The sequence below is a fragment of the Neofelis nebulosa genome, chromosome 5 (genome assembly GCF_028018385.1).
Source record: "Neofelis nebulosa isolate mNeoNeb1 chromosome 5, mNeoNeb1.pri, whole genome shotgun sequence".
NCBI classification, from domain to species: Eukaryota; Metazoa; Chordata; class Mammalia; order Carnivora; family Felidae; genus Neofelis; species Neofelis nebulosa.
Genome location: NC_080786.1, coordinates 73,130,545 through 73,146,786, shown reverse-complemented (window position 1 = coordinate 73,146,786; position 16,242 = coordinate 73,130,545). Strand labels below are relative to the sequence as shown.

The 16,242-nt window shown below is 38.4% G+C and overlaps 1 long non-coding RNA gene across 1 annotated transcript in view; it reads left to right on the top strand.

The window, feature by feature from the left end:
* Window positions 1-11,953: 11,953 nt before the first annotated feature.
* LOC131512218 (uncharacterized) overlaps window positions 11,954-16,242 on the top strand; it is a 35,563-nt gene continuing 31,274 nt past the window's right edge. The window contains exons 1-2 of the long non-coding RNA XR_009262031.1: window positions 11,954-12,038; window positions 14,606-14,701. This is a non-coding gene — a long non-coding RNA (uncharacterized LOC131512218). The remainder of the gene's footprint in view (window positions 12,039-14,605; window positions 14,702-16,242) is intronic.

Below are 16,242 nucleotides of genomic sequence, written 5' to 3'. Positions count from 1 at the left end.
CCTCATACTGTGATTTACAAACTCTTCTGGTTCTCAGGCCTTCAGAAGCAGACTGAATAACACCACTGGCTTTCCTGGGTCTCTAGTTTACAGAGGGCAGATTGTGGGACTTAGCCTCCACAATTACATGAGCCAATTCCTCATAAAAAAACATAAATATAAATAAATAATATATATATTTATGTATAATAAAAATAAAAATAAATGTATGTTTAGACATATTTGAATATAAATATTATATTATAAACATACTAAAGATATATATATATCTTATTCTATGTGCCCTACTGATTCTGTTTTTCTGGACAACCCTGACTGATATATTAACCTTACCAGTAATCAAGAGAATGCAAATTAAAACACATTTTTTTTACTGTTTATTTTTGAGAGAGAGAGCGTACGTGCACACTTGAGCGCGCACAAGTGGGGGAGGGGCAGAGAAAGGGAGACAGACTCCAAAGTGGGCGCCAGGCTCTAAGCTGTCAGCACAGAGCCTGATGTGGGGCTTGAACTCACAAACCGTGAGATCATGACCTGAGCCGAAGTCAGACACTGAACCAACTGAGTCACCCAGGCACCCCGAGAACACAAATTAAATTTGCAAGATCTACACATTCAAAGGAAGATCTAAAATTTAAGACTATCAATCCCAAATCTAGAATTTGGAGCAATGGATACCTCAAATACATATACAAAAATGTTCACAGCAGCAGTATACTTAAGAGCCTCAAACTGAAACCAACCCTAATGTTATTAACAGTAGAATCCATGCATAATTGTTGTTTCATACAAGAGAATACCAGACAGCTACTAAGGTGAAACAACTACAAGTAAATGAAACAACATGAATAAATGTTATAATATTGAGTGAAAAGAGTTAAATACAAAATACATACTATATGACTTCACTCACATAAAGTCCAAAAACAAGCAAGACTACTCTATGGGCTTAGTTCTCCTAAGGGAGTTTAGTCTTATTTAAAAGGGCAAAAGGTCTACAGAAGGGGCATGAGGAAAGCTTCTGGAGCACTGGTAATGTTCCAGCTCTTAACCTGGATAATGATTACATGTATGGTCACCTAATGATAATTCACTAAGCTCTAAACTCTTGATTTGTGCTTTTTTCTGTATTTTGCTATATTTCACTAATTTTTTTAAAATATAAATAATGTTTTACAGGTACTCAAAAATAATAAATTATGCCTAAACTAATTCCTAAAATCTCAGTTTAATTTCAGTCTGTGGCTGGCTTGTGAGAGAAGCAATAAGTAAAAAAAAGATAATGAAAATATATAGTACATGAGAAATCTGTATAATTGCCATGATTTCAGTGGGTCACCAAAAGCTTTCAGTTGCTATTAGTTGTGATTATCTGTGCTGTTAAATAAGACCTAATTCTAGTAAAAATACCCAGCTGTTAAGTATTTTGAGAGACATGCAATAATTTAAATTATCAGATAAGAATCTCAATGTAAAATTCATAGATTTTAATAAGTTGAGAGAATAAATTATTTGGAATCCTTTCCTAACATGATAGAATGTTGGATTTGGAAGCAACATGAGAGATTTACCTACTCAGTCCGACAGATAAAAAAAACCTTACACCTGCAGAGATACAATAACTGGTCAAGATCAAAGTCGTACCTGTGGAAGGAAAGCTGGGAAAACAACTCACATCTATTCCAAGTGCAGAGCATTTTCTATTTCTCCAGGGTGCCTTCCAACCACACCTGCTTTTGGTTGTTATGGTTGGGAAATTTTTTTTCCTCAAACCTAAGAATATTTAGAGCACAGAGTTGTGCAACTTTCCTCTTGACTTAATCTTAAGAACAGGGTCTAAATTTTTGTTTTAATGTAATGACCTTTGTACCCCATTCTCACAGCACTTCTGCCAGAATGTATACCTTTGCAAATGCAGCAAATGTTATTACTTAGATATTAACTCACTGCTTACCTTCTAAATTCAGTTTTTAGAAAACAGTATAATTCCTAAGTAGGTAAGGACACATACTTAGAAAAGTACCAGCTGCCCGGTAAGCATATATCCACCTTTTATATCCAGGGCCTCTGAGTTTCCAAATTGCCCTAAGGAAATGGTGATGACGATGGATGTTCCTCTGTAGAGGAAATCTGCAATAATAATTCCACTTCAGTTCTCCATACATTTTTCTTTCCATTATGTCTATTAGCTGGAAACCATGGAAGCATATATCACAGAGACACTATAGGAAAAACAAATCTGAAACATACACTTTGAAACACATTAGTAAAAATGATGCTCCCTTTTTTTGATGCCACTTTCAATAACCATTATACTCTGATTGTTTTTAACAGATAAGTTATCACGCCCATAATTTTATGCCTATAAAAGTTTTTCCTACAGTCAAGTACCAAATAGTAGAGTTGATACTGAGTTCACATATTATAAATGTCTATAAGGTTAATAAAGAACATCCAGTGTATTTCTCTAGAAGCATCTTTAACATTAATCATTTGTACAAAACAAAATATTTATTATGCATAAGTATCTCTGGGAGCATTCATAAAAACCTGGCAATAATGGTTGCTTATGAGAAGGGAAAAGCAAAGACTTATTTTTATTCCATTTTGTACTGTTTGAGTATTATTTCCTATTTTAAAAGAATTAGGGGAGCCTGGTGGCTCAGTCGGTTTAGCATTTGACTCTCGATTTTCGCTCAGGTCATGATCTCAGGGTCGTAGTATCAAGCCCTGCATAGTGCTCTGCACTGAGAGTGGAACCTGCTTAAGATTCATTCTCTCCATCTCTCTCTCTCCCTCTCTCTCTCTCTCTCTCTCTCTCTCTCTCTCTCTCTCTCTCTCTCCTCCTCTCCCCTACTTGCAAGCTCACCCTCTCTCTTTAAAATTTATTTAATTTGTTCTAATGTTTATTATTGAGAGAGAAAGAGACAGAGCATAAACAGGGGAGGGGCAGAAAGAGAGGGAGACACAGAATTCGAAGCCGGTTCCAGGCTCTGAGCTGTCAGCACAGAGCCTGACATGGGGCTCAAACTCACAAACTATGAGATCATGACCAGAGCCAAAGTCAGATACTTAACCGACTGAGCCACCCAGGTGCCCCTCTCTAAATTTTGTTTTTAAAACACCACTTTAAAAAAATTAAAAAGTAAAAATAATTAAATATGATTAAGGAAGGCCACACCTGTTTACAACTTTATTTTACACTTAAAAAAATAATAAAATATCTTTGTATTTCCCCATCACCCCTTCAACCACTTCCCCCTCCCCAAACACACACATACAAAAGACTATGATTTCCTAATAAATACGTTTTAGCATTGAGACTAATTTTCAAAAGGGCAGAGAAAACAATCAAATACTCCCCTATACCCACCTTTTCTCCCAGAGCCTCTTTAGATAGTATCTCCTTTTAGACACTCAAAATATGAAAATTTAGGACTTACATCCCTATCCTAGACAATAAGGCCACTAACTCCTCTCTCTGCCCAAAACCAGCTAACTTTAGGGACTCTGGGAGGCACTCAGCTATTTCCCCATCAAAAGGGAGTTACTATCATATTCTCTTAAGGACACTCAGAGTGATTCTGTGGGATCTATAATGCTAGAGGAGAAAACTGTGACACCCTTGGATTGTGACCAGCTTCTCACTTCTGACCCTGGAGGTGGTGTGAGTTACTCAGTTGGAGGACCAGAGCCATTCGGTCACATTTCTCAGTTTATTTACACTAATTTATCCATAGCCATGGAGCATTAGATCTCAGTCTCCATTTTTCTCCACCCAGATTAGTGGAAGACATCAACCTAGCAAAATGTTACTGCTTTCAATACTCAAAGTAAGCTATGTCATCCAATCTACCACCAATAAAACTAATAGATTCACTCTCTACTTGCATATTCCATTTCTTACTTTTCAATTATTTTTCAAGATAACACATTCATTTGATTTATATATTTTTAACTTATTTACTTAAATTCAAGTTGGTTAACATACTGTATAGTATTGGTTTCAGGAGTAGAAGCCAGTGATTCATCATTTTCATATAATACCTGGTGCTCATCCCAACAAGTACCCTCCTTAGTGCCCATTACCCATCTAGCCCATCTTCTATCCACCACCCTTCCAGCAACCCTCAATTTGTGATGAATGGTTAAAGACTTTGTGATATATATATATATATATATATATATATATATATATATATATCATACATATCATATATATGATATATATATGTGTATAAGTATACACATATATATACACACATATGTATACACACACACACAAACACACACACTGAAATATTACTCAGCGATCAAAAAGAATGCAACCTTGTCATCTGAAACAGTGTGAATGGAACTACAGTGTATTATGCTAAGTGAAGTAGGTCAGTCAGATTAAGATAAATATCATATGATTTCACTCATATGTGGAATTTAAGAATCAATTGGTTTTGAATTGGGATAAAGAAGAGAGGTGCCATTTATTGAAATATATCAAAAACACTACCAGAAGTATTATCATGTTAAATGTATACATTGATTACAAACTCAATTAGAGTGTGAAAACACACTCTAATTTCAGAAACATTAAAATGGCTGGGAGTGAGGGCCTTTGAATCAAGGAAACAAATGTATCCTTATAACCCAAATAATTCAAACTCACTCCTCCCTCAATTGTTGAACTTCTAATTCTAGCATCCCTTATTATCCAAAACCTAGCCATTGCTGAAAGTATGTTTAGTAACTAATAATTAAATAGTAGCAGACTATATTTCATTATCTTAAATGGAAAAAATAATGCATGCCCAACCCATCCATAAAACATTCACTAATCACCCCAAATATCAGCAAATCACTCTTAAACAGCTATATAACAATACATCAAGTTTTTCTGCATAACATAAAATGTTCAATGCATCAATAACCTAATCATTAAACCCCAAAAAACCAATTTTGTAGGTGTTTGTGGACAGTGCACATAGATAATGGAAAGCATCAGAAAAGAATCCTTCTTCACTATAAGGAACAGGATTTTAATGTAAATAACAATAAAATAATGTATTAAATAAGTTAAAATAATATCTAAATTGAACCCCTAGTTAGTAGCCCCATGCACTGGACAGAAGAAAATATAAGGTCAATGAAAGGATGAAGATTCAGAGATTATAAAACAGATTTAAACAAGGAGACAAAAGACAGGATCCGATTGAGCAAACATCTAAGATGGGGCTACAACCTACCCACATCCTCTCTCTCTCCCTTCTTCCTTCTTTCCTTCCTAAAAGAAGACTGGAGAAAGAGATTAGCATCTGTTGAATGCACTATACACAAGGCACATTATAGTTATTCTTCAAACCATCCCTATGATATAGGGAGGATTGTCCCCAGTCTGCAAATGAAAACACTGGGACTCAGAAAGGCTAAGTTAATTGCCCATGAGCCAGGTCACAACACAACCAGTAAGTACCAGAGCTGAGATCCAAGTCTTGTCTGACTTAAAAGCCCCAGTTTTTCCCATGAATTTTACTAGTTGCTCAAACACCTTCTGGTCATCATTGATTCTCTCTTTCTCTGACATTCCACCTCTGATCTGTTGGCAAATCTTGTTGGCTCTACCTCCAAATACACTAAAACTATGACCAGTTTCCAGTATTCTGCTGCAACCACCCAGATCCATGCCATCATCTTCTCTCTCCTAGATGACTGCAGGGCATCCTGGCCTCTCTGTTCCTGCCCTTGTCCTCCAAAGTCTTTAACACATCAGCCAAAGTGATCCTCTTATATCCTAAGTCAGGTTATATCTCTCTTCTGCTCAAAACTCTTCAAGGGTTCCCCAAAGCCATGTACAGAGAGACCTATAAGACCCTGCCCCTTGCATGTATGTGCATGCCTGTGCACACACACACACACACACACACACACGCACAGCCATTACCCTCTGACTCACTGTCCCTCTTCCTCACTTGCTCCACTTCACCATTCTGAACATGCCAGCTTAGCTCCCACCTTAAAGTCACTGCACTAGCTGTGCTCTCTGCCTGGCATACTTTTCTAACAGATATCCATATGATTCTTTTCCTCTTCAAGATTTCACTATCACTTTCTCAGTGAGGTCCCCCTGAAATCATAGCACCATTTCCCTCACTATATCCCTTGACCTCCATTACTCTGCTGTATTTTCCCATGGCACTTACCATCTAATACAGTACAGAATATGTTGTGCATACTGTCTGCTGTCTGTCTCCTTGACCCCACCTCAACCCAGCTGAAATGTAAACCTCATGAAGTAAGGATTTTAGAGGGTTTTTTGTTCACTGATGTACCAAGAGCCTAGAATAGTAGCTGGCATACTGTAGATGCTCAATAAATATTTGCTGTTGTACTAAACACTGCCTCCAGGCTATCTACTACCACATCAGTGGCTATTTCTTGACCTTTTAAAATATCTTTGGGTCATATAGCTCACTGAGAATCTGATAAAATTAGCCCAAGTAAACATACATTCTCAGGAATGTATATATGTATGCACATTCAAAAGAATTCTGATATATAGTTTCAGTGGGTCTCTGGGCTTCCCAAAGACCATCCATGGAGACCTAAATCCACAAGGATATATCCTACTTAGGTGTCACTGATAGGCCATGTGACATACAGTGAATGAAGTAAGAGTTTCTACTCTAAAAAGTGATCCTCAAAGCCCAAGATGTCCCTTGTTATGGCAAGCACTGGAGTAGGGGCTTCCAGGAAGAGGGCTTTGTGGAAGGAGAGGCTTAGAATAAGACTGCTAGGACCAGAGCAGCAGGTACTCAGAAAGAGCAAATCAGGTGCCTCCTCTATTTTTCTTCCTTGCTACTGTCAGGCTGACCATGTCTCCATCCCTCACCAAACCCTACCCTGGATTGCATTAACATTAGATCTAGATTGAATTAACATTCTAGATCTTCCATAGAATGGGGAAGGTCCACAAGTAGCTTTGGGGTCTATAGGGGTGGATGGGAAGGTACTACCAAGTAGAGGCAGTTGGAAGAACAAGAAAATTCCAATGGCCTCACACCTGGGACAATCATTTTCAGGTATTCATTCATTTATATGTGAGTGTGCCTACTTCAGAACCTCCCTGAACAAAGAGAAAAAAGAAAATGATTAAGGGCCTTGTATTCATCTTTAGGAAAGAGAAATCTATAAATATACAATCAAAATTAATAAAGCACTAAGAAATGGAAAATGTTTTTAGAACACAAATGATGTTTTAGAAAAAATGAATGGTCTCAATTTTCTTTGCAATGATATTTACAAATAGTAGACCATTAATTGAAAAATTATCATACTAACCAGACCGACTCTACCTGGAACATTTGGTCTTTGGTGTTCCACTTGCTCTCCTGCAACAGAAAGCAAGCTCAGATAAATAGTAGCAGGAGCAGAGAAAAGAGAGGGTGGAGGTGTCATTCCAGGAACTAGGAAGCAAGCACAAAATTCAGTGTAACCAGGCTCTCTTTCAAGTGAGCTATTACCATAGCTGTGAGAGCAGAGTAATGAAACTGAATAACTGCTTTAAATGACTGCGTGAAAGGCCAGTGTAAAGAGGCTTGGAAAAGTCCACTGATGTGAAGAAATCAGCATGTGTTAAGTGAGAAATGGGTGCAACTATAGCAAACACATAAAGCAGGGAGAAACATTCATTGAAAAATGTTGATCCATTTGCTGGAATTAAAAAAAAAAAACAACCCTGCATATGTCATGGTCAGGGTTGCCAGGTGAACAGTATGGATTCTTCTCAGGACCAAATGTATAAAATCTATGCTGGAGAAAAATCCCCACAGACTGAAGAGAGAAAAATACTACATACGTTTTGCACCGATTCAATAATGATGTGACAGACACAGAGCCCTCTTGTCCCCTATGGATGCCCCTGAACTCTACCCACCTTGAAATGCATACCTGGAATAGTATTTGTTAGGCACAGGAACATCTGTCCTTGAGGAGCACCCCATGTTTACACAGGCCCTTCATTTGCACAATCTCACTGGGCCTCAGACAGCCTGTGGCTTGGTAGCACAGTTGCAAGACAAGGTTGTTGAGCTCAAGGGTGACCCCCAGATCACAAAACTTAAACTCTGTGTCATATAGCTCATTGGGTCATGACTACTGCCTCCAAAATAAAGAGGAAAGTCTTGGCTTCAGAGCTCCAAATTTGGAACTTTAGTGAAATCTGGGCAGGGACAGGATGCCACAGTGGTTCCAGGATGCTGTCTGGAGAAGTTGCAACTCAATATACACTGCTAGGCCTCTTGCTTCAAGTCCCAAGACCCTTAGGAAGTTCTCCAGATCTCCAAGGGTAAGGAAGCAGCTAGAAGTTCAGAATGTTTTTAAGAGAGGGTTCTAAATATCCCCAAAAGTTCAAGAGAATCCAGTCAGAGCTATCCTGACCCCTTACTGCTCCCTACATCCTCACGGACTTCGAATCCTAGTCACTAAAGGGTAAAATACAATCACTTCCTGTGTTTGCTTTTCTTTCTCCAACATCTCTGTCTATCCCCAGTTATTTAGTCTCTCCCTCCACACAGCTCTCTTGTTATATTAAGCTGAAATATGACCTCCCAACTCTTCCCTCTGCAACTGTAGAACACAAATCTGTATCTTCATATGAGAGTCCTTAATATATATAAACAGAGCTACCAGAAACATCACTAGCTGATACAGAATAAGACAAACATCCCTAATTAAATTGCAGACTATGCAAAATGTCATTAGCAAAGTAACATTAGATTCATAGCTTGCAATATCACTTATAAACATAGATACAAACATATAGATAAATCACTTTCCTCAAAATACTTTTCAACTTACCCTGTGGTTCTTGTTGACTATCAGTCTTAGATTTAGATGCAATTACCACCACTTTGGGCTGCAACCCCCATCACCCCTGAATCCGGGGAAGACCCAGGACAATTCCCACAGATTCTTAACACCCTGAGACATAAAATGATGAACTCAGCCCTTCCTGCACATTAGAATCACCTAGGGCAGGGCACCTGGGTGGCTCAGTCAGTTAAGCATATGACTTGATTTCGGCCCACGTCTTGATCTCACGATCCATCATGGGATCGAGCCCCATGTTGGGGCTCAGGGCGGGATTGGGATTCTCTGGTGCTAGGGTCCCACCCCAGACCATTTGAAATAGAATTTAAGGGTGAGGGGAAGGGAGTATTGGTAGCTTTTTAACTCTTCACATAATTCTAATGTGCAACCAGAGTTGAGAATTGTTGTGCCTAAATCAGTGGTTCTCAGACATTAAGATGCATAAGAATCACCTGTGAGATGGAAACTGTAGCTCCCAAATCCCAGAGACTCTGATTCCTTGAGATTAGGGTGGAAACCAAAGATCTGCATTCTTACCAAGCCTCATGTGTTTCTGAACAAGGCAGTTCTTTGAAACGTACCTTAAGAAACACTGCCCTAGGTTTTAGATCAGTGATTCTTAAAATGCAGTCCCTAAACCATCAGCATTAGCATCAGCATCACCTAGGAACCCATTAGAAATATAAACTCTTGATCCTCCACTCCAGATACTATGAACCAGAAAGAGTGAGGTGGGGCCCAGCAATCAGTGTTTTAACAGTCTTCCAGGTGATGCCAATGCTCACTCAACTTTGAGAAGGTTTAACATAGATGACTGAGTCTGTCATGTTACATCATGTCTTACAGGGAGAGTAGCCTTTGGAAGCAACCTACACATTTTTCAGTACCTGCCGAAAGGCCATTCTAAGCCAGAACCAACTAAATTATGTAAATTTACCATCAAATACAACCAAAAGTTTGTTGGGGTGATCAGGACACACCTAAGATAAAAACTAAAGGGCAAAACCAAACAATAACTAACCTCAAAACAAAACTCTAATGACAAACCCTCAGGCTTATTTTCCTGAAAATTTCTCATTCTCCCACTGCTGGACACACACATTTACACAGCTACTTGCAAAACCTGTTCCTCCTCAGAAATCCCAGTGAAGTCATGGTGACAGAAACATTCAAATAACACTGTGTTGGTCATGAGGTATTTTCACATTTTATGTTTGTATTACCCACTACCTACCTGCCAGCCTCATTTACATATGAAAATAATGGGTCTTACAAAACTTTTTAAAAGCTTCATAATGTATAAATTTATCAAATAACTATATCGAACACCTGAAACTAATGTAATATGTGTCAACTATACTTCAAAAAAAAAAAAAAAAAAAAAAAGCTAAATGCATTGATTAGGTTACCTAACTAATAAGAGACAGAGCCAGAACTTGAACCCACATTTTAGAGCCAAATCCAGAGCACTCTTCTCCACCCTGAATTGATGTCTATGACCTATTGTAGATCCTTGCTGCAGGGCAGATGACTAGGAGGGTGCCTGGGGCAGTTCTGAGTGAATGAGAGTGGCCTCTCTACATTAAAGTCCTCAACAGCCAGCAACACAGGCTTGGAGTCAGTGGGGTGATAGAGGTGGGTGGCAAGGCAGGGAAGAGTGACTACAGCCTACTTTTGTAAAGAGTTATCCTGACATGATTACAATAAATATTCTTAATTATATCCACAGCTATACTGTCACAGACAATATAAATGTCAATCATATTTAATGCCAGAAATTTATGTTATTAATTGCTGTTCTTAGTTGTAGTTTTACATTTTCAATTTTGTCTGTAACCTAATATTAGATTAATCTCTATTCAAGAAATATAAGCAAGTTGGTGGGAGAGAAAAGTCTTAGAAACCTGCTCAGGGCTAGGGGAGTGCAACCTTAAATTCAATATTTGCCTCAGAAAATCCTTAAGTAGATAAGTGCATATTATAAACACATATCCAAGAAATCTTTAATACTTCCATGAAGCCCATAGTTTAGTTCTTGAATTTTCTGTGAATATAAAACATGTCAACACAGGCTGCAGAACACCATGTATGTATTATACTACCATTTGCATTAGAAATGGATAAAAATAAAAATATATATTTGTATTTACTTGTATATACATAAAGGAACTCTGGAAAGATGTGTAAGAAACATATTCCTGGTATCCTGACTACAGAGGTACAGAAGGCTGACCACATGGAGCCCAGGGTAGAGGGAAACTTCATTGTATAGGTTTTTACATATTTTGATTTTGAAACCTGTGAGCGTATCACACCTTCAACTACATTTTTAAAGAATCAATTGAGTTATTTTTTAAATTGAAAGGTGTATTATACATTGAAAATTTGAACCACATAAAATTCCACATGAACTTAGGAATTAAGACTTTATTAAGTTAACTGTAAGGGACATCTTAATTAGTTAAATCCCAATTAAGAAATCCTAGAACATACCTAAACTTTATAAATTTCTTTAGATAAATCCGTATCAGATCATGTTTTATACTTCTAACAAGACTAAATTGTCTTCAATCATTAAACTTTCCTCAGGGTTGATAATCAGAGATTTTGAATTTCTTAGGAAGGATAATCCCAATTTTATAAATCCTTATCAGATCATGTTTTATACTTCCAAAAGACTAAATTGTCTTCAATCATTAAACTTTCCTCAGGGTTGATAATCAGAGATTTTGAATTTCTTAGGAAGGATAATCCCAATTTTTGCCATTTTATTAAAACATATTAATTTCAAACAATAATGTTATACCTTAGCAATACTTTTCATAAAAATGCATACAAAAAAACAGAAAAAAATGTCTCCATTTAAAATGGAGAAACACAAATTAGTATCTTATTCTCACAAGTCAAACTCCATTTCAAACAAATTGATACTGAGTTAGCCAAAAAAAGTTCAACATGAGGCACCATAGTAGCACAAAAACTGCAAAGGTGAACAAGGGCCAGCCATTCTGTGCCAAGTTGAAATCTAATCCTTTGGCTAATATGAAGTCATTGAAGAATCTTAAGTAGGTAATAAAATGATCAAAAATATATTTAGAAAGATCTCTCAGGCATAATAGATAATATGTGGATAATGGACTAGGGACAGGCAATTCTGGCAGTTTATCAGAGTTCAGGTAAGAGTGTGAATTAAGGAAGAGCCACAAAAGCAAGGAAGGGACAGATGTGAGAGATTATCGGGAGGCAGGGCTAGCAAGAATCACTGCTGAATTTGGACATGGGAAGTACTCTGACCACCCAACTTCTGATGTGGGTAACAGAGTGGATGATGCTTTTGAGAAGGAAAAGAAAAAAAAGAAGGAGCAGATTTGGGGGTGGAGAAGGTAGAGAAATGTATTTTTTATTTTATTAATTGCACTTTTGAGACACTTGCTCTGCTATAAATGTCTGGTAAGTAGTTGGATATAAAGGTGTGGATCTCATGAGAACCATGGTTAAGGATACAGATATCAGCAAATGGAGATAAGTGAAGCTGGGGCAGGGAGGCTGATGATGAAAATGAACTCTCTCTGATGACTGACATGGGGAATAGTGTGACAATAACATTGCTTGTCCAGAAATTGGTTGTGAGTACTTTTTGGCTGGTGAAAGGTTGATATTCCCAAAAATGTTTTTTGAAAGCCATTTCAATAATACACCAGTAAACTGAGTAATTCAAAGGAAGAAGGGTGAAAGCACTTTTATAACTGAAACACTATTTTAATAGAAATTAAAAGGTCTAGCATAAGCAAGAGACTCACTAATCTAGTTCCAAAATGCAATTTTTGAAATGTTATTTCTCTGCTGGAAATACAAATATATATATAAAATGAATATATATATTATATATATATACATTATATATATATATATATTATATATATATATTATATTCCTAAAATTTTTGAAAATTATTGCATAAATTCACACTCCAAAGGAGTTTTACTGAGATGATTCTTCTCTTAGTGTCTGTAGGAGAGAGGGATAACAGACACTTCAGACAATGAAACCATCTTATTTCTTCCTGGCTGAGGCAGAAGAAATATTTTTTTTCACCCTGACATTCAATGATTTATTCTGCACTTTTAATTTAAGACTTAAGCCAGAAGCAGACTATACTGCTAGCACCATGCAGGTCTTGGCTCCCTGTATCTTATCACTTAACCTGGGGGTCCTAGAAAAAGAAAAATATCCTTACCCTGTCTCTCCACTCCACCCAGAAACTGAGATTAACACCCTGAGATATAAAATGATGAACTCAGCCCTTCCTGTCATTAGTCCACAGCCCTGGTTGCACATTAGAATCACCTAGGATGGGGCACCTGGGTGACATATTCTCTACCTTTGAAGCTCCACCACCCTGATGAACCTATTGAACTACAGGACTCTCTGCCTAATTTTGCTTATTGGAGCCTCAAGCAAAAGGAGGCAGCATGCATGCATAGGTGTCTCCTGGGGTTTTGGAACCCTTGCCTCCTTGACACAAACACCAGGTATACTCCTTCTGAAAAGCCGCTATGGATCTTGTCAAAACTGAACTTGTGACTCTGTGGCCCATTCCCATTTTGAGGGTGGGTCAACTCAGATTTAATGACTAACACAGAGGGTCAGACAAGCTTCATATGCCAAATGGAAGTGGCAAATTTAAGCCTATTGTTGGCCTAATCATGAAAAAGCGCTCGCTATCCCTCTGGGGGAAATTTTATCCCCACTCTGCCACCTGAAGGAACAATTGTAAACAATACTATTTTTCCAGGGACATCATGTGTGTCCCCAGGACTAAATCTCTCATATGGAAGCTGAACATTAACTTCCTCTGACACAGAGATTTGCACCTAAGGCGCAAGAGACTTTTAAGTATTTAAACAAATATCATTAACAGACCATGAAACCCTCAGATGACTGAAGAAATCTCTCCAAAATGAAGAAATCACTCCAACCGAGGAAGGATCCCCAAGGTTGCTCTAAGGAGCTTCCAAGGGGATAACTGGCTCATTATTAATACTTACCCTACAAGCAGTTTTTCCTATAATGGTAGTCATCCAGTTAGAAAACTGTTCCTGACTTTACCTGAAATGATCAATGATATCATTTTGGCTCTGTATTCAGATCAGCTTCAACTCACTGACCAAAGTTGTTATGGGTGGTAAAATTGCCCTGGACTTCCTCTTTGCAGGCCTAAGTAGATTCTGTGAAATCATTAACACAAGCCGCTATAAGGCTAACTAGAAAGGACAATATAGAAACTTAAGAAGAAAGTCACCTAGCTTTATAAGATAAACCTTGATAGTTGATGGTTTAAGGGATTGGTTCTGATTGTGTTGTTTTTTTCTTGCAAATAGAAGCAATGACTGCTCTTGTTTTGGACATCTTTTCAAGGATGTTTGTATAGTGAACAGCCTTGGAAGTTGGAGATAGTGTCTCTTCACAGCAACCATAGATTTGTTCACTGCCCAGTATTACAAAGATTATGTCCCCCCTTTGTGGCAAAGGACAAATATGTTTTTAGCTTACTATAAAAGATCTGGATTCTCTAAACATAGGATTCCTCTACTATAATATAACCCACTATGTGTGCAGGTGTCGCCTATTTGTCATATTGCCTTGTGGGAACTGAGGTTTGGGGAAATGGCACAAGGTAATGATGATACTCTGGTTATTGCTATTTCTGTAACTAATAAACCATCCTTTGTCTTTGACTCAGGGGTTGCATGTCTTCTGCCAAAGTTCATGGGCAACATAAACAATGAAGCTGAGAAACCTAGCAGGAAACAGCAATTAAGTGGAAAAGAAGGTGAAGGTGAGCAGAGGTTTTTGCAGCCACAGTGAAGTGCCGTTGGTAATGAACTCTGCTTCCTTTTTTTTTTTTTTTTGGAAGAAAAGGGAGGGGTTTTATTCTCAAGCGTCTAAGGATTTACAAACGAGGGCATTTCATTTTAAAAAGGGACAGGGGAATACTGGCAACCAGAGAAGGGGGCTGTGGGCCACCTCACGCCCCTGCCCGCCGGCTCTACCCTCTGCCTGGTCAAGAGGGAGGGCTGGTGACCGGTGACGGAGGGCAGGCCAGGAAAGAGGCAGAGGGGAAGAGGTTCCCCCAGAACTCCCACTTAACACTGAAGGAGGGCAGGGGTGGGCAGACCTTTATATGCAGATAAAAATCAGAAATTTAGCAATCCATAGCAGATGGTAAAGCTTTTAAAAATGAGGAAGATTTTTGGGCACCTGGGTGGCTCAGTCAGTTAAGCGTCCAACTTCAACTCAGGTCATTATCTTACAGTTTGTAGGTTTGAGCCCTGCATCAGGCTCTCGGCTGTCAGCACAGAGTCTGCTTCGGATCCTCTGTCCCCCTCTCTCTCTGCCCTTGCCCTGCTTTATCTCTCTCTCTCTGTCTCTCAAAAATAAATAAACATTAAAAAAAATTTTTTTAATGAGGAAGATTTCCAGGGGTACCTGGGTAGCTCAGTCAGTTAAGCATCAGAGTCTTGATTTTGGCTCAGGTCATGATCTCGTGATTAGTGAGTTTGGCCCCTATGTCTGGCTCTATGCTTGACAGCATGGAGCTTATTTGAGATTCTCTCTCTGTCCCTCTCTCTCTTTCTGCCCCTCCTTGGCTCACACTCGCTCTCGCTCTCTCTCTCTCTCAAAAATAAATAAATAAACTTATTTAAAAATGAAGATTTCCAGATTACAAAGAAAAAAAACCAAGTAAAAAAAATAAGAAGACAGGGGTGCCTGGGTGGCTCAGTCAGTTAAGCGTCTAACTTCATCTTGGGTCATGATCTCACCGTCTGTGAGTTTGAGCCCTGTGTTGGACTCTGTGCTGACAGCTCAGAGCCTGGAGCCTGCTTCAGATTCTGTGTCTCTCTCTGCCCCTACCCTGCTCGCAGTGTCTCTCTCTCTCAAAAATAAATAAACATTTAAAAATTAAAAAAAAAAGAAGACAGATAACCCAGGATACAAGTATGCCCCATTATTAAAAAATAAATTAGAGTTAAGATGGCAGAGTAAGAGGACCCTACCCCTCATGCCTTGAACACAGCTAAATGTCAAATCATTCTGAATACCCAAGAAATCGATCTGAAGACTGAGAGAACAAACTGCACAACTAGAGGGAGAAAAGGGCCACACTGTAGAAGGTAGGAGGTGCGGAGACATAATTTGGGGAAGAAATGAATCACAAGTGCTGCATGTGGGGAGAGAGCCTGATCACATGCAGGGGATTGCACAAGAAAAACACTTCCCCAAAACCACTGACTAGGAAAATGAGAAGGGCTGACTATCACAAGTTTTCACAAGAAGTGGAGCTCAAATACAAGTTTTAGAAGTCTATGCCATCACTTG